The sequence below is a fragment of the Cimex lectularius genome, unplaced genomic scaffold, assembly GCF_000648675.2.
Source record: "Cimex lectularius strain Harlan isolate CLEC.00 unplaced genomic scaffold, Clec_2.1 scaffold42, whole genome shotgun sequence".
NCBI lineage: Eukaryota > Metazoa > Arthropoda > Insecta > Hemiptera > Cimicidae > Cimex > Cimex lectularius.
In genome coordinates, this window is record NW_019392754.1 from 3,571,901 (window position 1) to 3,595,935 (window position 24,035).

A 24,035-nucleotide genomic window follows, 5' to 3' on the forward strand; every position below is an offset into this window, starting at 1 on the left:
ACTGAAGTAATGACAACTCAAGTGGTACTGAGTACTGATCCGGAAGTCGTGGGTTCGAACCCACAAGTGACACGGATTTGTCATCTCTCTCTTCTTTTTCGATACATTATATTAAAGCACTAGTTGACACAACTAATAAATAATTAATAAGGCGAGATGATGTTTCAATTACTTGCTTTTAGTTGGTGATTATTACCCGAAAAGATGAGACGGAATAGCGGAAAAAATAAGGGTTCAATAATAGTTTACACCAAACGAAAACATTTGTCTGTTTTCACAAACAGAAAAACCACCATAAATTGTAACTAAATATAAGTTCTCGTTGTCTCAATGTTAAACGTTCAGGTTTTCTCTGCGTGAAATACATTTTTCATATTTTTTCAAGATACGCTTGTATAAGTTGAGGCTCGGCCAAAATTCAGATATCCGAGTATAATATATAAAATATCTAATGCGTAGGGCTCTTTGCTAATTGGCCCTTACCCTCCCTCAGGTAGTAAATAAACTCACTTGTTCCAACTGGAGAGATATCCCTGCTCCCACAACGCCTTTCCTTTCTAACGCAGAACGCTCGTAGTCCCATTTTAACTGGAAATATTGCGGCCTGAACCCTCTTAAATTTACTTTTTTTTTTTTTAAACAGCTTTTATTACTTTGGTTTGTTCGTTTTTTGCAACCGTTAGCTAGGGTTTCTCATTCCATCAATCAATATTTTGTTACAAATGAAACATTAAGAACAAACCAATAAGTAGTATATGTACTACACTACTAAGCAATGTTATTTAATTATTGTAATATGAAAAAATACTTTAAAAAAATCAAATCTGGGACGGCGCTGGCCGAGTGGTTAAAGCGTTTGACTCGTATTAGCCAAGTTAGCGGTTTTAGGTACGAATGCGGCACAGCACGTGAAATTTTAATTGAAAATAATACATAAAACGTATTTTAAATTTTTGACCTCTTGCTTGTGACATATAGTTGGATGTCAAGGTCTCCTGAACGAAAGGAAATACTTTAATTTAATTTACTTTACTAACTACATCTGCGTATCTTAAGGATATAAATTGCATGTCTTAAGTGTTATAAAAACTTACGAATTTTTTACTTTTTTATACAAATTTTTTGGTATATAATAAGTTAATATTTTGGATCGAATAAATGCAAAATTATGGTAACTTTTACAGTAGCGAATGAACTAAATGTAACGAAGTTTTTTCAATTACAGCGGTGAATATCTTCAATTAAAAAATGTTTATTCGAATACAACAAAAAGCTGTACCGCTAATTTTAAGCGATGGCAATTTATCCAACTCGATTAAATTGAATATGAGAGGTTTAAATTGTGTGTGTGTGTGTGTGTGTGTGTGTGTATGGGAGGGAGAGAGAGAGGGGGGAGGGAGAGAGAGAGAGAGAGAGAAGAGGGGGGAGGGAGAGAGAGAGGGAGAGAGAAAGATGGAGAGGGAGAGGTGGAGAGGGAGAGAGGGCGAGGGAGAGAGAGGGAGAGGTGGAGAGGGAGAGAGGGAGAGGGAATGAGAGGGAGTGAGGGAGAGGGAGAGAGCGCGAGAGAGAGAGCGCGAGAGAGAGAGAGATAGAGAGAGAGAGAGAGAGAGAGAGAGAGAGAGAGAGAGAGAGAGAGAGAGAGAGAGAGAGAGATAGAGAGAGAGAGAGAATGATTTACATCTTTCTCATTAATTGGTTTATTGCACAATGATTTAAACGGATTTTTAAATTATTTTGTTGCGGTATTCCCCTTCTCCCTCTTTCTTCATAATGAAGATAATGCTTTTGCAGCAGCCAGTGAAAATTTAAGTGGTATTCCAGAAATTGGGCCTGAGCAATTATTATTCCGAAGGGGGACCGGCAAGGGCTAATTGAATAAATTAGTTTCAATTGAAATGACCTTAAGCTTTCAACGAGTCTAACCACCTTTGAATTTTCATACGAGAAGATGTTAGTGGCCGAAGAGGAAAAATAAACTAAAAATGAGCTTTCAGTTGAACTGGTTTTACCAAATACATCATTGCTTCATAAAATTTAAAAAATCATATAAATTATATTTTTGAACATTACAACTAGTTTTCAACTGCTTAATTTAAAAAAAAAAAAAAAAAAAAAAAAAAAAAAGCATGTGGGTGAGACACTGACAAAATTAACCCCTACCATTTAATTATATATGTGGTTTGAATTGTTCTACCCTCTATGAATGTATTTATTAGCTTGAATAATAGGATGAGGTTGAGGTTACGAAAACCCTGCTGGCCACCGTAAGTTTGTGTATAACTTTTGTTTTAGTTTTAGTACCACAAGATGACGTTCGTAACATTGCATTACGGCACTTTAGCGGTGTGTCGCAGGATTAAATATTAAAGTCAACAAAGAATCCAACACGTCCCATTCAGAAGAGAAGAATCGCTTGTCTTCTCTTCTTCATCACCATTCCGCGAATATTCTAGTAACGGAAAAAACGCGAGGTGAAAAAATGTGAACAACCTACCGTAAAAAATAAAACCGATTACATTACAAGACAAAATAATAATGAATGATGAAACCAAAATTTAAAATTGGTCCAACGCCATTATTGAAATGAGATGACAAACAAAGTTTATTTTTTTGGTCAAACACGGAATCAGTCGTACAATTCTAACAGGACACATTCTAATATAATGTGCTAATAGCCAACTGTACACATAATGAGGTCCCGACATGAACACAGCGCTATCAATGCAATCACTATCAAATTATTCTGTTATTGAACTATCCGGCGAGCATTACAAATATGCAAACAGCAATATTCAAACACTGGCTGACCATACATATCCCATCAGGGAAGACTTGCCCTGTGTTTATAAAACAAATATAACTGGTAAGTTGGTGAGAAATTGGTAAAATTGGTAAAAAACTGACTCTTTATCTACCAGCACAATTTATGTCAATACCAAATTAGAAAAGTAAGTAACAAAATGTTCACATGCGAAATAAAGTTAATTACATTTTGAGTATTGAATATTAATGGCTTCAATCACGATATTAAGCAAACATTTCATTCTTGATGAATAGTATGTAAATAAGAAATAATGTATTTCAGAATAGGTTTCAATTTAGGATTGTGTTGGGGGCTGAAATAATGTTGCTGTTCATAGCACCCGGAGCCCGACAACGGTGGAAGGACGGCTAATGGACCCGAAGTCTGACCCACGAGGTGGGTGATTCACAAGATCTGACGGTAATTTATTGTAAATTACAAAATTGCCGTACAATACGAGGAATTGCCGGTGGACTGCGAGAAGTGATACGTTCAACACTGTGACATGCATGGGCAGATTTGAGCTTATATAAATCTATAATCAATAAATGGGGACTGTTTAAATATTCACTTGTATATACAAATGTATTTATAATTAAGCAAGAAATCCAAATGATCAAATAATAATTATAAATATTGTTACATGTGACCATTTTTTTAAACTCAATCCCCCATTTTTTGCAATGTACGCAAAAATAAACATTGCATTTGTCTTTTTATAAGTTATAAGGACTACAATGTATAATGTAAAGGCAGATTTTGTAAATATAACTACGTACTGTATTAACGGACAGATACATTATTTAAATCGACAGAATATAGCATAATCCTTTTTAAACGTAGAATTATGTGACTTACGATTTTTTGTTTTTACTAATTATTTTACTTAAGAAAATATAAATATTGGTAATTTGGACGAGGAAAATGATCTAGTGGGATCTGCATCTGCCTTTTTTTAAGTAGATAAGTTGTTAATTATTTGAGAAAGCATGCTTTTTTAAATCTAAGATTTTGCAATCAGTTAATCATTAAAGATGTATTACAATTAATTAAGGTTTTTTTATTTGAGATAAAAAAGTCAGAATTTTCCTCCTTTTTGCCATTTTTCAAATGTCGTGTAATCGAATTGGATTCTCGACGACTAATGAAATGGCCACGGAGAGCTTTAGTGAAGTAAACTTCTTTTTAAATCATTAAATTCACTAATTTCGTGGTTCGCTTGACCAATTAATATATTACAATTAATTAATTCAAAAGGTGGGGTTGAGGTGAGAAGTTAGTGTCCGAGTGGATCGAGGTCACGATAGCTCAAGTGGTAGAGCAGCGGCGTATCTAGCCGAAGATCGTGGGTTCGAATCCCGCTCGTGCCACTGACTTTTTTATTTCAACTAAAAAACCTTAATTAATTGTAATATATTAATTCGTCAAGCGGACCACGAAATTAGTGAATTTAAGGAATTAAAGATATAGTTATATCTATACAGATAATCCGATTAGAAAATTTATCTACTTGTAATATCGGTACTTTTGCCAAAGATGTGTTTAAGATTCACTAAATCTAGTGAGAACATTGGACCATAGTAATCATTGATCGAACTGCGGTAAATTTAACGGCAGGACTCGTTCATTATACAACAGGCTTGTTTTAATAATATTTAAATATTTATTTTACAAAAGGGGAGTTATGGTAAAATTGTTATTCGAGTTTGATCAAAACTGGCCGCGCTTGTTTTCAATTTAAAAAACGGGAAATTTTAAACATGTTTTTGTTTTGCAAGAAATTCATGTTATGCATATCCCAATGGGACAAATTAATATTGTTTCCTACTTGGCCCGAGATAGTGAAAGCCTCGGTAGGGCTGAAAGCTTTTACAATAGCAATGTTTGAAAGGCAATAAGGACAAATTGGTATCTCCATCATAAATTCTGGACAATACCAGAGGGGGCTATGATAATGAGCTAGTCGAGGCCGGCTCGTTGGTATTAGCAATGTAAATGGCCCAGGCCGACAACCTATTCGGCCCCTTTTCCAAGTCTGCTCGCCTCCGCCGACCCCAATCCTGACAAGTGCCTGAAAGAAGGGGTTTGGACGGTTTTCCTCAGTAACATTTACGCAAACACCTGCTAGCCTGGTAATTTTTTCAAATATGCTGAGTTTTAATCAAAAGTGCTAATCCCTTGTTACATTTTATATTTTTTTGTGGGGGCGAAAGACGGTTTTCACAAATTTTTAAATATCAATTTTTCCCAGTGGGTTTTTATTGCCCTAAATCAACATTCAAATTACATATTTTAGAAAGAGAATATCGACATTTCTTCGGTAGTGCTATTCCGGCTTGAAAACAAATTGCAATAGCGATTTATAGCACACAATAAAATTGTATAATGTAATGCGGGAACTGGCAAAATTATGCAAAACCTTAGGCTATTATTGGACGTGTATGATTTAGCGATCTCCGACCCACCGAGGGTGAGGGTATTCAGCAAAAACTTATAATGAAATAGATGCTCTGATATGTTCGTCTGCATAATTCAACTCCCAGTTTTGATGCAATCAAATTGCTTCACAATACAGTTTAATACAGATATACGTTAATAGAATTTTGATAAAGAAGATTGGTTTAAAAGAGTGTACAAACAAGGTAAGAAAAGTGCCATAAGGAAAAAATTTAGTAAACATCAACAACTGTTTAAAAACAGTGTTTATTCCATTATATTTCTATTGACCAAATTACTTCGTTCAATTAATTAATCTTTAATCCTCTCGCTCGTGGCACTAGCTTTTTCATTTGAACCGAAACCTTACATAAAAAGATTAATTAATTGAAATAAAATTTATTGTTTTATTATTAATATCATATGCCAATTTTTATACCATTGAAAAGTAAATCTTTAAGAAAAATGCTGTATATAAAATTAATTAACAGAACGAAAATGCTGAATGTATAATGCTATGCTTTTATCTTATCTTGTATCGGGTAATTGTTGTTTTTATTTTAATGAGACAATAGCTAATGATTTTACTAATTGCTTCTCCGAACTACTTTTTCTCAATTCAGTGTAAAACTTGTTGTTTGATTCTATTGCAGGTTGATACATAAAAAAAAGCTAGACATTTCAATAAGTCAATAATCATCTAAACTGGAATGGTTCATCTATTCTTTAAAAAGAAACAAAATGGCCGATGATTAAAAGGGAATATTTCAGGAGGGCCGGTAAATAAGTAAACTATAATTTATTTACAACGAGCCCGCAGCTCAAGAGAAGGCGTCTAAGGTCACGTTATTGTTAATGCAGAGTCAGAAAGGGGACGGGGACCGAACTTGCCTTTCAAAGGAACCTTTGTCCCTTTCCCATGGGACATGATTAAGGGCCAGTGATTTTTGAAGGGCCCCCCGCCGCCCTTCTTAGCTAAGTGTGCGCGTGCTTCTTAGCTATATTTAATACCATAAAACCACTTTGGATATAACTTTAAACAATAGATTTTTAAAAAGATAACTTAATTGCTCAAAAGCAGAACTATACCTCAGTTACAAATTCTTCAGAGAAAATTGACATTATTATTGACGAGGAATCCTTTTAGCAAAAAGTTGATTAAAATACATTCTTTCTGGCTTCTGAAATACATTGATTGAATCGCTAAGTAGGATAACTGCTTTAACGATACTATCAAATGTACATAAATTCTAAATTTTTGTTGATCTTATTTTTATAAACTAAAATCAGACGCGATCAAACAAGCAAGGTATCCGTTCCACAAATAAAACCTACAGTTTTGCAAGAAGGTTGAGTGTGGGGTTTGACATGATGCTAATCGATCATTTCTTCTGTCCAACACTGTTAATGTAGAGTTAAACATATCAAACACAAACACACACACATACATTATGATGATGCTGGAAAAATTGTCCTTTGAGAATAAGATTAATCCCATTAAATCGCAGATGCTGTATATCACGAGACGTACAAGAAGTGTGGTGATAAAAGAGTACCTACGCTGAAACCGAATCAAGGAGGTTGATAATGAAAATATCTGGAATTATGGCTTGGTAGACACTTCTCATGGACTAATCACGCAGATATGGTATGCAGGAAAGCAACCTCGCAACAGCAGACGTCATATAAACCCTCAGGGTGCCGGTGTTTTTGAAAAAAAAGTCCATTTGAAAGTATGTCGGGTTCGAATGCAGGGACGCTGGATGCGAACCTGGGACCTTCACCTTACAGTGATGAGCACCGTGTCAACGCCTAAAGTGTTGCGGCCACCGACGCTCCCAGGAAAGCTATTCAAATGACATTTGCGCTCAGCCAAGGTATACTGGGAACTGAACAGCGAGGCCTCGCAAACCATTAACAAAGGAGCTGTAATCACTATCTTGTCATCGAGGCAGCGTGCATTAATTCAGGAATAGTCCCAATAGATATCCAACTCAACAACAAGGTGGAATATCATAATTCCTGGAATAAAAATCCACTGGAAACATGACCATATCCTTCCCGCAGCATCGAAATGTGGAATCAAGAAGAGCTGCCTACAACATGTATAGATATGGCGCGGGCGTCCATATCCAGAATCGGGTAGGATGTGCTTTCGCGGTTTTCGCGAGCAATGCCACCCTGAACCCAATGTTCTGAAAAGTATCAACTGGCAGGCTTGGTGCTCGAATAACCAGGTCGAGTTATTCGCCATTCAGAAAGCTCTATACTAGGTGCTAAAACTGTCAATTACGGAGACAGTAATAACTATCTGAATTGATAGCCATATCGCACTAAAAGAAGTGAAGGATCGGCGAAAACACGTGGTTTCTGTAGAGAACATCAAGCACCTAATTTGGAGACTTCTAAAGGTAAACTGCGTTAAATTCAACCTCAAATGGACCAAGGTTCAAATCGGAACGCTGGGTTTCCGGGGTGGCCGGAAGGTGGCCGACAGTCAAGCAAAACAAGCAGCAGGCGACTCTAAAGTGGAACCAGAATTAAATCTTGTAGTCAAATAATCGAACGTGAACTGCAAAGATGGGAGCAAATATGGCACAACACGGTGAAAGGATCGCACATAAAAAAGTTTTTCCCAACCGTCCAATCCCGCTTGGCGGTGAATTGCCAATAAATTGTGAAGATACTCAGTAATAGATGATGGGAAAAATGCTGCGCACTTGGCAAAGTGATCCAAAAAATCGATCGCTGTTAATCATGAAAAACAGCACACGTGGGAACTCATCATCCTCGATTGCACCACTTTCGATGCAAAAAGGGAAAATTCGATTAGTGCAGTCGTTAGTCAGGGAGAAGCATGCCAGCATCATTCGAAGTTTTAGTTAATAAACATTTAAAGAAATTTTTGGAATTTTTTAACCGTGTGGAATTTAACTTAATCTGAAGTATTACAATATCGTTTATCTTGTTTTCTTGTTTCTTGGTAAATTTTGTTTTGATTATTTTGTTTGTTTTATTTTTATTGTGTAAAAATTATTTTGGATTATTAGTGGCATAGAATGAAAATATTTTTGCTAAATGATCTGTAATTACTTTGTGAGAACGGATCGCATAAATTACCCAGTGGCAGGGTTACTGTTGTGTGACACAAACACACACCCACACACAAACACATTTTGTCCTACGTGAAATAAAAGAAACACCAATTTTCTTCCATAATTGTGGTCAAACCCGATCTATATCCGTACAACATATCAACATACAGGTCTTTCAGGCCTTTTTAAGGGATGTTTGAAGAAAAACTTAGTTCTCTGTAACGCCAGAACACGCCTTATCTGCTTCTCTGTTTTGCCTGGCTCGCGTGTTTAGAACCAACTGCAGGCAATTATACAGTTAGACAGACACGCTAGCGCGTGGGAATTAGAGCGGTGGACGTCCCGCACAGGCCCCAAAGGGTATTTTATTTTATTCAATGGTTTGTCACTTGTTTGAAACAGGCAAAGTGACGAAAACTATGATATGAAAAAATAGCTGTATCGATATGGAATTAATTAACTCCGACGTCTGTAAAAAATAATAATGATATAAGTATAACAGTTTTATTCCATTAAAATGTAGAATGTTTTTGGTATAGCAGTGAATGTGAGTTAATATAATGAGTTACAAATTATATATATATATTTTTACTTCTATAATTAAATCATTATATCGCAAATGATATAAGAAAAACTTTTTTTGTTATTAAAGAGTTTTTATTGTGTTTCGTATACACGTGCTTTAGATATATACAGCCCCAGCATACTTTTGTAAGATCTGAAAGTTTCTTCATTCAATAGAATATTACTTTCCTCAAAATTCTTTTCTTCTGCTATTCCGAATTAGCATTTCTCCTCTGACTTAAGTAAGCGAGACAGCGTTCACAAAGTAGCGTGCACTTTTTACCAAGAGCAGACACACATCTAAGAATTTCAATTCCGTAACTTGTATTTTTCTTTTTTTTCCCGCTCGAAGAAAAGATATTCAATAAACTACTCAGAAACTTTAACATAATATTTTAAGCATACTGCTATTGCTCGATAGGAGCATATATATAAATTGAATGAACACAACTGAATGTTTGATATATCATCATCATCATCATCATCATCATCTTGTGATTTGTTTATCATTACTGCACCAGTCAGTTTAATTGGAAATAGCAATCATTTGAACTGGAAAGGCACTTCTGTTGGTATCAATGTTATATGTGGTATTAGCAGCATCCTCTCCTTTGAATTTTCATATTAATATTAAATGTAGTAATATTAACATTATTCTACGAACTATAAGTTGTCGTTTTGTGGCATTTTAAAAAATAGCAAAATGCAATTCTACAAAAGAGAATCAAAAAGTCAGAATCATAATTAATTAATACAGCAAAATCATCATAATTAATAATGGACAGTAAAATAATTTACAAAATCAATAAACACAAAACTTACAAAACTAAGATAATTTACTACTTCATTTAGATCTATAACAGTATCTGATTGTTTATAAATAACAGCTCAAATCTGCAGATGTTTGTGTATAAACACACACATGTGCAGAAATGAGCCTATCTATCACTTCTCACAGTCCACCAACAATTTCAGTTTGTAATTTACAATAAATTACCGGCAGGCCTCGAGAATCACCCACCGTGGTTGGGCTCGGGGAGCTGCAAACAGGTCATTTCATCCCACAACCCAATCAGTTCCTAAAAAATCCATTCACACTCTCACCATAAGATTATCTGCTGTTTTGTATGTGTGTTTTTTTTTCGTATAAACAGCTTATAACCCGGGCGTTGCCCAGGGGGATAATACAAAGTTTTATTTTAAACAATATTTTGCGTATACATATTGCAATTGCAAGATGTGAGGGGTTTATATAAATTAAATTATCATAATTTAAAATTTAAATGTGTGCAACTTTATTCATACCTTCAACAACCACAACCGGATGTAAATTACTTTCAAAATGTGAATTATACTGAAATGCAATACCATCAAGTTTTACCAATTGATTTAATCGATTCATTGGCGTGCGTAATCGACTATTGGTACGCTGTTCATTTTGATCACAATAGGGCAAAGATTGTCTTAATTTTCTTATTCTTACTGGAATTGCTTCATTACGTGGTTCGTGATGTTGTGATTATTTACTAGCATATGCTTCTTCTTCTTTTTGTTCTTTCATCTGGAATTTTCTTGTCAATATTTGTGGGCCGACCAATATTTCGTCGTTTTAAACAACACCAAAATGGAATTTCAACAACAATTCTACAACAGCAGCGTCAAAAAGACCTGTATGATTAAACAGAATTCATAATACAGCCAAAATCATCTCAATTAATAAGAAAACTTTGAAAAACTGAACATTACGAAACTTAGTAACCTCACATTTTATAAAATTGAGAATGTTAATAAATCCAATTGGAAAAACAACACCACTCCGTATCACATTTCATTTAAGCTGACCGAGTTCGCTACAACAATATTTAATAATATTTTACGTAATTTATATACGTTTATGTAAAAAAACAAAATCGGTTTTTGTCGTCATTATCTTTGAACACTAAATAAACTTTCACTTGGAGCACTTTTCTCAATTTTGATGGTTTGGCTTTGTGGAACGGTCGTCGGTCACGCCACATGCCGGTTGCACCGGCACTGCACATTTCCCTACCTACCACCACTGCCTACAGGATAGATACAATGGTGAAGTTTGTGTCTTCCTATCTTGACATCAGCGAAACCAATTTTGAGGTTTTGGTGACTATATAGTATCAGTAGTTTTGCAACTATAACCGATTCAGCCATTTTTATGACACAATAGATCGCGGGCATAGTTTTTCGTTTGTGGACTGTTAGCGCCTCCAAATCGGAATTTGAAAGACGGGGAAAGACCCCCCTCCAAAGGGAAACGTGTATCTACCAGGAGTCGAAGGCCCGACAGGACAGCTGACAGATGAAAAAAAAAAGTGAAATGGATGCCACAAATTTCTGAAATCAATCTCTTATGAAAATTACGATGCTCATTATTTATATGCCCATTCATATTCTTTGAATCCGCCCAGAGTGAAATTTTCATTGAAGTGAAAGTTTTCGTTTTAATCATTAACACAAATACGTACATTCACTTTATATATATCAATATTAGACGGGTGATAAGCATGAATGGGTTCCTTGCATTCCGTTGGTTTTACTGTTACGCATGCCCTCCCTGTATCACGAAAGGAATACGGGATGTGTGAAAAGAGTTGGATCTATCAGTGTTGACATATGGCCGACGGATGTGTGGAACGAAGCCGGGAATGATTTGGCGTCGGCGAGGATATCCGGAGGATATGCACAGGCGGGAAATAGCGGCGACCTAAATCATACCTCAGGATTTTTGTTATATATCTTTCTCGAGGAATACATCTCTAACTAGAATGTCTCTTTTATAGCGACAAACGTAGCCTGAATTCTTTCGCCACAACGACGTGGGTATAAAATTTCTTCCGTCGCAAGGCGATGTCAGATGAAAATAAAAGCCTTTTTCGTCCTGTTTATATTATTTTTAAAGTATTTTTTAGAATTGAATATTTACATCCGTATAGATTTAAATTACAAGATGAACAATTGTCTTTTCAAATTCATCTTTATTATGGAATTTAGTTTTACAAATAAAACCACACTGCAGAAATACGAAAATTCTTTATATTATATATAATATAAATTAATAAAAATAATATTATATTATATACATTATAATATTCTTTTCAACCAAATTTCCAAATAACAAACATTCAAAAGTGTCAATAATCCATCACTTTCATATTTCACCTGAATTTAAAAATATCGGTTTTTATCAACAGTACGTCGTACCATGTTCGAACGAAATGTACCAAATTGAATTGGATCTGCTAAAATTAAAAGAATAACCATGAACTCAGAGTCTGTGCTGACATTTGATACATTATAAATGCTAAAAATAACGCTGACAATGGCAGGCTTTTTAAATTCAATACAGTGCTTTCGTTTATTTACCATACGTCGGGCTCTTATATCTCAATTTTTAGAACTTTTTCTATCTTGTAGAATGAGGTTATTTTGCCGCGGGGCCATAGTGACAACATTGCAATTTACTCTGCTCGCATAGGTAACAAAAATTGCTAACAGGGCGTATGAATGTTCCACTAAGAAATAAGGAAGCATGATTTATTTGTATCTGAGACTCTCAGTTCGAGTCTTCTAATTTGCAACCAGTATCTTCATTGTTTTGAGGTCATGATCTGTTAGCAATAAATGAATCGTACATGAAGAACAAACCACGGAATTTACTTACGGCTCTTGTTGAGTGTTTGTGAAACTAGAGTGGTTTATTTTAATTGTGATTGAGATACGTGCGTATGGTTCACGTCGATTTTTTAAAATAAAATAACTAAATTTAAAACAAATAACTATAAAGAGCAAAGAATTAAGTTAAAGTATACATCCCATATATTTCCAATATTGATCAGTAGGAAAATCAGGGATCAGTATTTGCCCCGCTATGATTCTGGGTTCGAATTTCGGCACACCCTTGAGAATATTATTTTAAATTAATTTGAAAAATGTGCGGATAAGTGGTTCTGACCCCTGTCGGGGTCCCAATGTTCTTCTGTATGGTAGAAATTACTTTATGTTTGCTTCAGTTTACTATTCGGAAATTCAATCCCCTACTGTCCTAATAACGTATAAAAAAATTCAGTGATATGAAAAATGAAATTGCTATACACTTAGAGACAAAAAATTCCGCCTACTTGTAATATAACTTGATTTGTATATATATTTATATATTAATCAAAGTTTCACGTTTTTTAACGTTTATTAATTGCGTTTTTGACTAAAAAAGTAATAAAAAAAATTAAATTACAACGGAAAATGAAAAATAATTTTAAAAAAGACGGACAGATAAAATTTGTTTTAATTTTATTTTAGATTCTTTTAACATTTAAATATAGCCTATTTCCTCCTCTTGCCTTAATTACATCTCAAAGACGCCTCGACATACTTTCTATCAGTCTGGAAATCTCTTTGCTGGAGGTTAGTCCATTGTTCACGAAGAAACCTTTCAAGATCGTGGAATGCATCAAAAAGTGATGGACGTGCTCTTATTCGTCTGTTGAGATTATCCCCTAAATGTTCGATGGGGTTCGAAGTCTGGAGAACGGGCTGGCCAGTCTAAGACTCTGATGTTTTGCTGCTGAAGGGACGGGCATTATCGTGCCTTATAATAGGATTGTACATAATTTCATCGAGGATAGGGAACGCATGATATTCCAAAATTTCGTTCACATAGCGAGTGTCCGTCAATATCCTCAAAGAAGTAAGGTGCCGGTTTCGCAAAATTCTCAAAGTCAAAAATGGTCATCCTGTGGTTCTGTTACCCTAGGGGGTCCAGAACCGGTGCTTCTATGGAAGGATCCAGTTTTTTCAATACGTCAAAAGGCGTCTCGCGGAGTATCGTAGGGAACCGAGGAACATACATGATGGAACGTCCATCATCAACAAGTGATGCCACACTACGCGCAACATCCTCAGCACTAAGTGGCATTTTTATGTTTAAAAATTGAAATTAAGAAAACAATGTTGAAAACTAAACAGTATATTACTTCAGAATTCAAATGAGACTGAATAAACATTTTCAATTCTGTAAAAAGTAAACATTGAAAAACCCTTTATCCGTGTTTTCAATTAAGGATTAAGTGTTTTTACCTCTAATTGATATTCCCAATTTAAAACATAGCATGAGAAAATATTTATTGATAAAAACAATGAAACAAATTAAGGGCAGAATTTTTCTTTATCGAGAAAATTAAAAAAAAAATCAAATGAGTGAAATTTTTTGCCTGTCGGTGTACTACTATTAATTTAGTATTGTCAAATTGTTGTAGTTTAACAACCTGGCTGAGTTGAATACAAAAAGAAAATTGCAACATGTGAAAAACTTAGTTGACTGTTCCTGCTTAACGCTTATACTGCACGTGTTGTTTGGTTTTTATTTATAAAATGGATTACAAAAGGATATGATTAATAAATGAATTAAATCATTTTATCACAAGTATTATTGACGTCAATTATTTAAGTTAACAAGTATTTAATATGTATTGTACTTTTACATTAGTATAATTTTTTAAATTTATTGTCAAAGAAATGGAAATTGCCGGATTTTACTTTTGTAAAATTAAGACATTTGCTTTTTGCCTCTGATTAACAGGCTGCTAAGAGGGGTCTTTGAGAGGTTCCGACATTTTTGATTTATGAACAACACGGCCTAATGTTGACACGACTTGACGACTATAAAAAAAAAATCCGGAGGTCTTGGGCTCGAGTCCTGCTCGTGGTGACACAAATTTTTCATCTCAATGTTCTTTGCATAAAAATTAAACAACAATAATATATGAAGGTCGGAGGACGGTTAGAGGAACTACTGCCGCTTGCAAGACCGATCGGTCATGCGTTACAGTATAACCGAAGTGCCGTGCATAAAGCAGGCTAACGTACTTTTTCTTATTTCTTTTAGTATATTAATTCAATCAATTTAAAAATAAAGCAAAACTAAAATACATAACAGGCCTACAAAAATTTCTGTTACTTTTATTAATTTGGTAATCGGGAAAATCATGACGTTTTCAATTTTGGTGCACAATTCACCTAAAAATATAATAAAGTATATATAACTTTTGAATAAAAAAGCAGAACCTTCCGTTGTGAAAATTATTTTTTCTTTCATTTTTTAATCTTATTGTGATAATTTGAAAACAAAATACTAATAACAATTATTGACAGACGTATTAATTAGGAAGGTAAACACCATATGTTAATAACTAATTAAAATTTTGATAACTCAATAACCGATAAGTATGGACAACATACATTAGAGTATCGATAAAACTACACTTATAATTAGAAATTTATTGAAAAGCAAAAACATTAGTGAAACATATTGGTGAATATGAAGTAAATATATGTTCAGTTATATAACCGGTTTGTGGAGTGATTTCAACTGAAGAAATTATCCGACAAGAAGACAGAATTTCTATCCCGACCGTAATTGCAATTAGCCCTTTATATTACTGCACAACATAGTCAGTCTGTCGTCAAACGATTAACGTTACATTCCACTGATGTTCTTCTGCCTAATCACGAATGAACCGAACCGTACGTTGTGAACTGACGTCGGTAGTTAATATGTTCTATTGTAAACACCCGCCGATTAATAATTGGGTACTAAATGCAATCGAGTTTGTTTACTTCCTTCTGTACTACATACGCCAAGATTAAATAAAAGAATTTTCGTCAATATTAAACATTATTATTAAAAATAAATTATATTCATATTGAAAACTTTAATACAAAAGAAATTATCAATACGATTAAAAAAACAATTAACGACCGAACGTTTGACCTTTAGACCTAAACTAAATAAAATAATCATTAGTAAGGTTCCGGTCTATTAAAATCTATCTCATTGGGGCAAATTTTTAAAATGCATTGCCTACAAATTTTTAAACATTCATTTAAACAAATATATGTTAATTTAATGAAGTAAATATCATACTGGTCAGCCGCAGTTGTTGTTAATGTCTGTTCAAGACATTCACTGTTACATTAATTTCAAACAATTTCACATATCAAAATGTTCATATGTCAAAACGAAACAGATGGGAATGAAAAACGATTTACGATTCAAACATAATTCTCTATGTAAGACCAGTAAGACCAGCTTCCGAATTGTCTAAACACGATTACATCGATATTATATTATATATTTGGAATTAGAAAATTAGAACCTATTATAATTCTATTGTATATATATAAGATTAAGACAATAGGTAATAATAAAATTTTATTAAATCATTCGTATTATTAATAATATTTTTAATTTTAACAATCATAGTTTTACTATTAACAGTTTTTTCAGGAAGACTGTCACCATAACTAGGAAGGCACGTCGGCCAAGTGGTTAAGGTGTTTGAATTAAGGTGTTTGCCAAGCTAGCGGTTCTGGGTTCGAATCCCGGCACAGCTCGTGAAATTTTAATGGTAATAATAATATAAAATGTAGTTAACGTATCCGGTATTACAGCACTTTCTTTACTATACCAAAAGTGAAGTACGGTGTACCAACGTGCCCCCATTTCGACTTTAATTCAAAATCATTAAATTCACTAATTAACTTTAATTCACTTGACCAATTAATATATTACAATTAAGGTTTTTAGTTGAGATAAAAAAATCAATGGCACGAGCGGGATTCGAACCCACGATCTTCGGCTAGATACGCCGCTGCTCTACCACTTGAGCTATCGTGACCTCGATCCACTCGGACACTAACTTCCCATCTCAACCCCACCTCACACGAGGTCAGGATAGCTAAAGTGATAGAGCAGCGGTGTATCAAGCTTCGAAGATCGTGGGTTCGAATCCCACTCGTGCCATTGACTTTTTTATCTCAACTAAAAACCTTAATTAATTTTAATTCAAACATAATATTAATATCAGTTATTTTTAATTTTCAAAAAACCACCTAGAATCCCGTAAGAAAACTTAATGGTACATGATACAAATGTAGTGAAATTGTTTTTGTCTCTCAGGTTTTGCAAAAGACGATTTCACCCGAATTTATAAACCTGGAGATACAAGAATTTTTTTACAGACTTCCGTGCAGGTAATAATTTCAATAAACATTAGCGCTCACGGTGGAAACGCGGTTCACTTTAATGAGTTTGAACACGGGATTTCACTAGCGCTTGGCATCTGACGATGTTGAAGTGGGGGCAAAAGACGAATTACACCCTTTAAAAAATATTAGTACAAAACCGTCCGCACAGTCCATTAAAGTCATTTTTAAAAACAAAAGCCACCAGTAATTGTTCAATCAACATAATGCGTTGAAAAATTGTGTCAATAACGTTTAAAATCTTACAACAATTTGCAACATTTCTCACGAAATCTTGAAATGTTAGACGAAATCTTTTGAAAAATGTTAGTTGTGATCATGAAAAACCCACGCTATGTGGAGAAAGCTGTCACCGTGATGGCAAACGCTTTAGCAACCTACTTGATGTCATCCTGAGCCAGCAGCAAGGGAATTTATCGTCCAAGGAGTTCTCCTATCACAGACCATTTAACAGAAAAAGTACTTTGCCGTTGACAACCTCTTAATTTTTCATTGATCATTTACTTTCACCTTCCGAATTATTGGATATCATATGGTCGTGTGTAAAATCGATCAATACAACTTGTTTAATTTCATTAAAAAAGTTTTTAGTTTGTTTTAATCAGGATGGGAGCTTTTCATAACATGTTTGAATCACGCTAACTCTGTCAACTTTTTCTATTTTTAATTTTGTTTCTCATTCTATTTTTTCTATATTATACGATAATTTTGGCAAGGAAAGGAAATAAGGGAACCCATAGAATACACTATGGAAGGAATGCTATTAGAATTTTCTTATCTAAATGATGATATATACGGTGTTCTTTTTTACATGGCCCGGCTGAATGACACTATCAAAAAACAAAAAAATACGTATTTAATATATTTTAGTCTAGTTTCTAATTTTTTTTCTTCATTTTTTTTGAGAAAAATTATGCAGGGTACGTCAGGGCCAGGGCAAGTTCAAAATTTCAAATATGACCCTACATATCCTGACACATCATTTTAAAGGATTTTTTACGCTGATAACAATGGTGTAATCGGAGTTGATTTTGGTCACAAAATGTCAAAGTTACGACAAATAATTTGAAAAAATACTTCACTAAAGTAAACATTAATTGCTTTTATTGTTTACATTCTGTCTTGTTTGTTAAACTCGCGTTATTAGAGCAAATCTTACTTCCTGGTAAATATTTACTAAATTTTACGTTAGTACCTATTCGTTACATTCAGTATTCCATTCATAGTGAACCGAAGAACACATTTTTATGATCAACAGCGGGTTGCTTTATTGGCAGTGGTGGTATTTCGGGTAGTGTAGGCGAGGTGTACTCCTAGAAATTTCCCTAGTACTACCAGAGTAAACCACAAAACGTTTATTCGTGTTGCTCGCAATATGAGGAGATAGGGATTAGTTTATGTTCTATCACCAAGAAAGCGGCAGTTTAATTTCGACGAAGAGCTGAATATTTACTGTATGCACGCGAAAATCCGAATTCCTCTCACATGTTGGAAAGGTTTTAGGTTTAAAAAAAATAGAGATGTATGCCTGACTTACAATTTTAAGCCGTATCGCTCTCATCTTGTCCACTGACTTCGGGACCCTGATTATGACAGGCGTCTAACGTTCCTTGCACAAATGTCGATTTGGGAGGGTGAAGAAAACGTTCTTTCATACATCCTCCGGACTTATGAATCCAAGTACACCTCTAATGGCGTACTAAACCGATGAAATTTTTGAACGTGGGCAGAGGAAAATTCGAGAATTTCTACTCTTGTGTGGTTCACAGTATCAATGTTTGGTGTGGACTTCTCGGAAATAAATTTACGAAAATAATTTAAATGTTGCCCAGTTCCTCAATTATTTGAGGGAGCTTATACCAACACTATTAGATGATGTTCTTCTGCAACAATGACAAAGAATGATTCTCCAGTTTGATGGATGCCATTGCACGCAATTCTTTGCAGGTGAGACGTTATTCGAATAGTCACTTCCATTATAGGTGGATAGGAAGGATCTGTTGGCATCCTCGGTCACCTGATTTAACTCCACTTGACTAGTTTCTGAGGTGCCATTTAAAAAAGAGTGTCTACGCCAATCATAACCAAGCAGCCTTAGTTGCAATTGCGGCTAAGAATGGAAAATACTTGTCAATCCATCTCCCATGGCTCTATCCCTCTGAGCACCGGAGAAAAGTGGTTAAAAAGAGCAAATACTTGCATCTTTACGCAAGGCAGGAAGTTCGAATATGAAATGTGATTAATAAATAGCAAATGACCGTTTTTTCAAATTTTTTGCCATAACTCATTTTGACCAATTTAAAATCCGATTGCGCCATTGCTTTAAGCGTAACCAATATTTTAAAAATATGTGACAAGATGAAAGGAGCCATATTTGAAATTTTGAAGTTGAACTGGGCCTGGGGTACCCTGTATAATTTTATCCAAAAAAGTAAATATTTGAAACTAGACTAAAAAATATTAAACACTTTTTCTTTTCTTTTGTTTAAATAGCGTCACTGTTTCAAGAGAATTCAGCCCGGCCATCTAAAAAGTACACCCTGTATAATACCATTTTCAAATTTCATATAATAATAAATTTCACAATACAATAATTAATAACTCTCCTTTATATATTAAAGGATTTATATATTATTTTTAAGTTTATAAAAGCTGTGTTATAACACGAGAGTGAAATGTTAAAGGAATACAAGTCGATCTAAACTATTTCAACTGGTGTTCTTCAAATGTAAGAATTTGAAAGTTTTACTTTTTAATTTATTAAATTCTTCGTTAGTTGTAAAGTAAAATTTGCGCTAATTTAAAGTTGATGAAGTGTTGGAAGGTTAATCATCCTAATCAGATGCTCTAATGAACCCCTTTAGTTTGTTAAGAAAGTTTTTTTTTAAAGTGGGTGGAAAAGGCAGCAGGCACTAAACACACAATCCGCCTCTTCTGAACGTTCCTGTTATGGCAACAGAAACTTTTTGGGTTTGTTTGGTATATTTTTTTGTTTACTAAGGAACCATTACCTCCAAAATTAATATATATATTTTTTCCACAAATGTTTCCGTTTCTTACAAAAATATAATAAAATTGTTAAGAAGAAAAAAATCCTCTACTTCTGCTATCCGTTTGCATATGTCCGTATTCGTACCCCGGTCAGAGCTTTGAAAACTCCGTCCTGAAACATAGGCGAAGGGAAAAAGACAAGGGGGTGACAGCTCAATCTACACGCCCTCTTCAACAAGTTATTACAAAAGCGAGTTCTAGTACGATGTCCCTTCAAATGCTTGAAGTATTCACAGAGATACCGCACACAGCATACCAATCCGTCCCAATCCTCTTTGACATAAATGTTTTCATTCAAAGTCTGTTTTGTAACTAATGTTTGTTTTGAAATAATGATTTTTGCATTCCGATTTTTGATCAATCAGCACACTTACATCAGGAAACATTCAATAGCAAAGAGATAAAGTAAATACGAAGAAAAAACTTCAAAAATTTTAACATAAAAACACTTTAAAAAACAATTTTGTAGGGGTGTGAATAGGATTTTCAAAGTTTCTGTTAACTAAGAAGAACGTTATTGGACTATGATTTTAATAATTCTTTCAGAACTATTATTCTTGGCCAACGATAAAGTCCGTGAAACGACTTGCTAAGGTCACTGTTATTGTCATATTACCACCACTTTCGTCCTCTTTTGGGATATCCCTTCTAAAGAGAAATTTTAAGTCATATGATATCTTGTCAGAAGTCTCTTTTAAGTCATAGATAGATTGTCTTGTTTATGTATATGTTCATATACTACGTGTGAAAAAAATGGTTATGATAGAGTAAGTATATCAATCGAATAGCTTAAAATTATGGTTCTACTGAAAAATTGTTTTTCTTTGTGGTCCGGATTTTTAAGCATTAATTGCTCAGCATCAGACTACGCTAGTAATCTATAAATATACCTGGATATATATATATATATACGTGGATTTTAGTACACATACTTTACTACAACATGCTTGGAAAACTTACTAGTTGATCCCCATTTATCCTTGAAATCCGAATCAATGAAAATCCAGGTGGGAGTTGAAGCATCATTTTTTATCTACTACATGTCAAGTGTAGATTTAACTGTAATTTTAATGACTTCACGATTTTTTTAAATTTCCCTTCCTGGCGTTTTGCTAAGATTTCATTTAGAAACAAATGTTCGTACACTAGGTCTCCCGATTATTGTAGTTATGAAATAGCATTTCTTTACTATTTATATAAAACCTAACTTTGGAGGGTCGGAACCATAGTTACATTAAAAAACGTAAACTTCCCTGATATCGTGAAATGAAAACAATGTCGGGAAAAAAACGTTGCTTGTAGAGAACAGAAAATTCACGGAAACTTGATTCCAATTTAATGAATCAATAATTTTCAACATAATTAATGGTCATTTTAACTCTCAAAGAATTATAAAAACTAATCTGGCCAGCCCATTACTTAAAATTTTCTGTACTAGGACAAAACGACATTATCCTTGTCCAATTATTTAGAGTGTCCACGAAGTAGAGGTGTTAAAAGCATGCTTAGTAACTGTCTGTCGGATGTGTCCTCTAAACAGAGAAGTCCCTTATCGGAGGTTTAACTGTATAAATGTCAATAACAATAAATACACCAATATAAACAATTCATAACTACGATTAGGATGGTGAGAATTAAATGACGGAAAAACATTTAGATTTATCTTTCCCTTGGATTTTTTGTTTTCTTTTATCGTGTGAGTAGAAATTAGTATATGCTTAGTTATGAAGATATTGCACAAATGACAAAATGAATTAATAAATTTCTTTCAGAATATACAGGGTGAATTGCTACTCGTGCTACAAACTTCTCCAGTAGATTCTTCACCCTAAAATGAACAAAAAAGTTCATATTGTCCATGGTCCGATTCTCAACCATTTCAGAGTAATTTCGCTTTTTATCGATTTTGAAAGATATCACGTCCTGGCGTCGGAAAATCGTGATATCTTTTAATCTAAACATTTCTCTTAAAATCTATAAGCACCGTTGAAATCCCCGTTAATTTTTAGAGAGAATCAAAATCATAATTCCATTGAAATTTTTTAATTTAATTTAATGCCCATTTAGTATGTAATGCTTAAGAAGTTTACAAACAGCTAGAAGGTCAAGGAAGAAAGACCCAAACGTTTTGCCACCTTCATCTTCTTATTGAAAAATTAACGGGGATTTCAACGGTGCTTATAGATTTTAAGAGAAATGTTTAGATTAAAAGATATCACGATTTTCCGACGCCAGGACGTGATATCTTTCAAAATCGATAAAAAGCGAAATTACTCTGAAATGGTTGAGAATCGGACCATGGTCAATATGAACTTTTTTGTTCATTTTAGGGTCAAGAATCTACTGGTGAAGTTTGTAGCACGAGTAGCAAGTCACTCTCAAACATTAGCAATCCTTGAACCACCATTTTTTCTCTTTTTGTCATCAACATCTTGGTCTCACAACCACTAAATAAGAAAATGACGAGTGCGTTGGAAGCGTTATTAAATCAGGTAGTTTTCCTCAAATTTGCTGCCTTCTGAGACTAAAATTAGAAACTCTGGATTACTTTATACACTTTCCGATTTACACAATTTTCCACTCTTTTTGTAGTTCTGGCTGAAATAAAACACAAAAAATTAGCCCAAACATTTTGCCACCGTCATCTTCTTATTGAAAAATTAACGGGAATTTCAACGGTGCTATTAGATTTTCAGAGAAATGTTTAGATTAAAAGATATCACGATTTTCCGACGCCAGGACGTGATATCTTTCAAAATCGATAAAAAGCGAAATTACTCTGAAATGGTTGAGAATCGGACCATGGACAATATGAACTTTTTTGTTCATTTTAGGGTGAAGAATCTACTGGAGAAGTTTGTAGCACGAGTAGCAATTCACCCTGTATTTTACCGTGCTGGGAATGGGCTCATTATATTACTACCGTCTTTTAATATAAACCAAGTACGAATTGGGGTTTGTTGATTATCAAAAAGCGTTTAGCCTGTAAAACAAAATGGTCCATTATAAAATCAACCTTAGCTAAAAATTAGTTTTGTAAACTGTCATCTTTGCGTTTTTGCACACATTTTGAACAGATAAAAATAATTTTAGCGATAAGTAAATGTACGTTGCGGTAAAACGTTTATAAATGTATTATTGGTGGGAAAATTAGTGATAGGGAAATTAATTAGATTCAACCTTTGTTGATCTGTTTTTATTGGTAACTGTTATATTGTATGTGCGAAAATAACCATTACGATTATATTTTGTTAAACAATTGTTCATTAATCTCTCTATATTCAACTGATTAAGTTTTTTGAAGCATTTATAATGAAATTTCTCTGAATTTATTAATACACAATATAAATAAACGAAATATATCGTGTTATTTATCTAAAACGTTAATTAGAACAACCTACCTGATCATTATTTTTCAGCGTACGAGTGGCGTTACCGTTCCTGAAAAAAGAAAATATTGTGTTAAACGTTACGTAAATAATATTCTAGTTATTAAATAATATTAACAGTAAAAATTTGGAGCTTTTGAGTAGTGATACCTCACCAAAAATATATATATAAGATATGAAGTGATATCCTTACATTTTTGTGTAAATGTAAAAGCTGCGAGATTTATGATCAATGGTTGTCGTTTTCACCACTCTTCCTTAAGGAGGAGCTTGGGGATTGCAAGTCACCGCTCGAATAAATGGCTTGCCAAAACTACTTTATTCTAATAGGTAAACTACTTTAATTTATAAATGTCAAATTCATTCGAAAAATTCTTAAAAAGTTTAAAAATTCTGTATTATCAAATAATAACGTAAATTAGCAGGTAAATGGCAAAACAGCTTGGTTCTAAAAAACATCAACCTTTAAAAATAAAAATATAAAATATTACTGCATTCATTAAGACAATCTGTCTTAAGGTTAATATAATTTTATATTAGCTAATAACGGCTTAAAAATCGTTGACGATGATCTAATTTTGAGACGAATTGTTATTTTTATGTTAAAGGATATATAATTTATAA

General features: G+C 33.9%; 1 protein-coding gene across 1 annotated transcript in view; it reads right to left on the bottom strand.

Annotated features, from left to right (window-relative positions):
• Nucleotides 1-23,463, bottom strand: part of LOC106667948 (irregular chiasm C-roughest protein-like) — a 278,000-nt gene extending 254,537 nt beyond the window's left edge. Inside the window, exon 1 of the mRNA XM_014396265.2 lies at nt 23,424-23,463. The gene's annotated coding sequence lies outside the window, so the exon portion shown is untranslated. The remainder of the gene's footprint in view (nt 1-23,423) is intronic.
• Nucleotides 23,464-24,035: the final 572 nt, after the last annotated feature.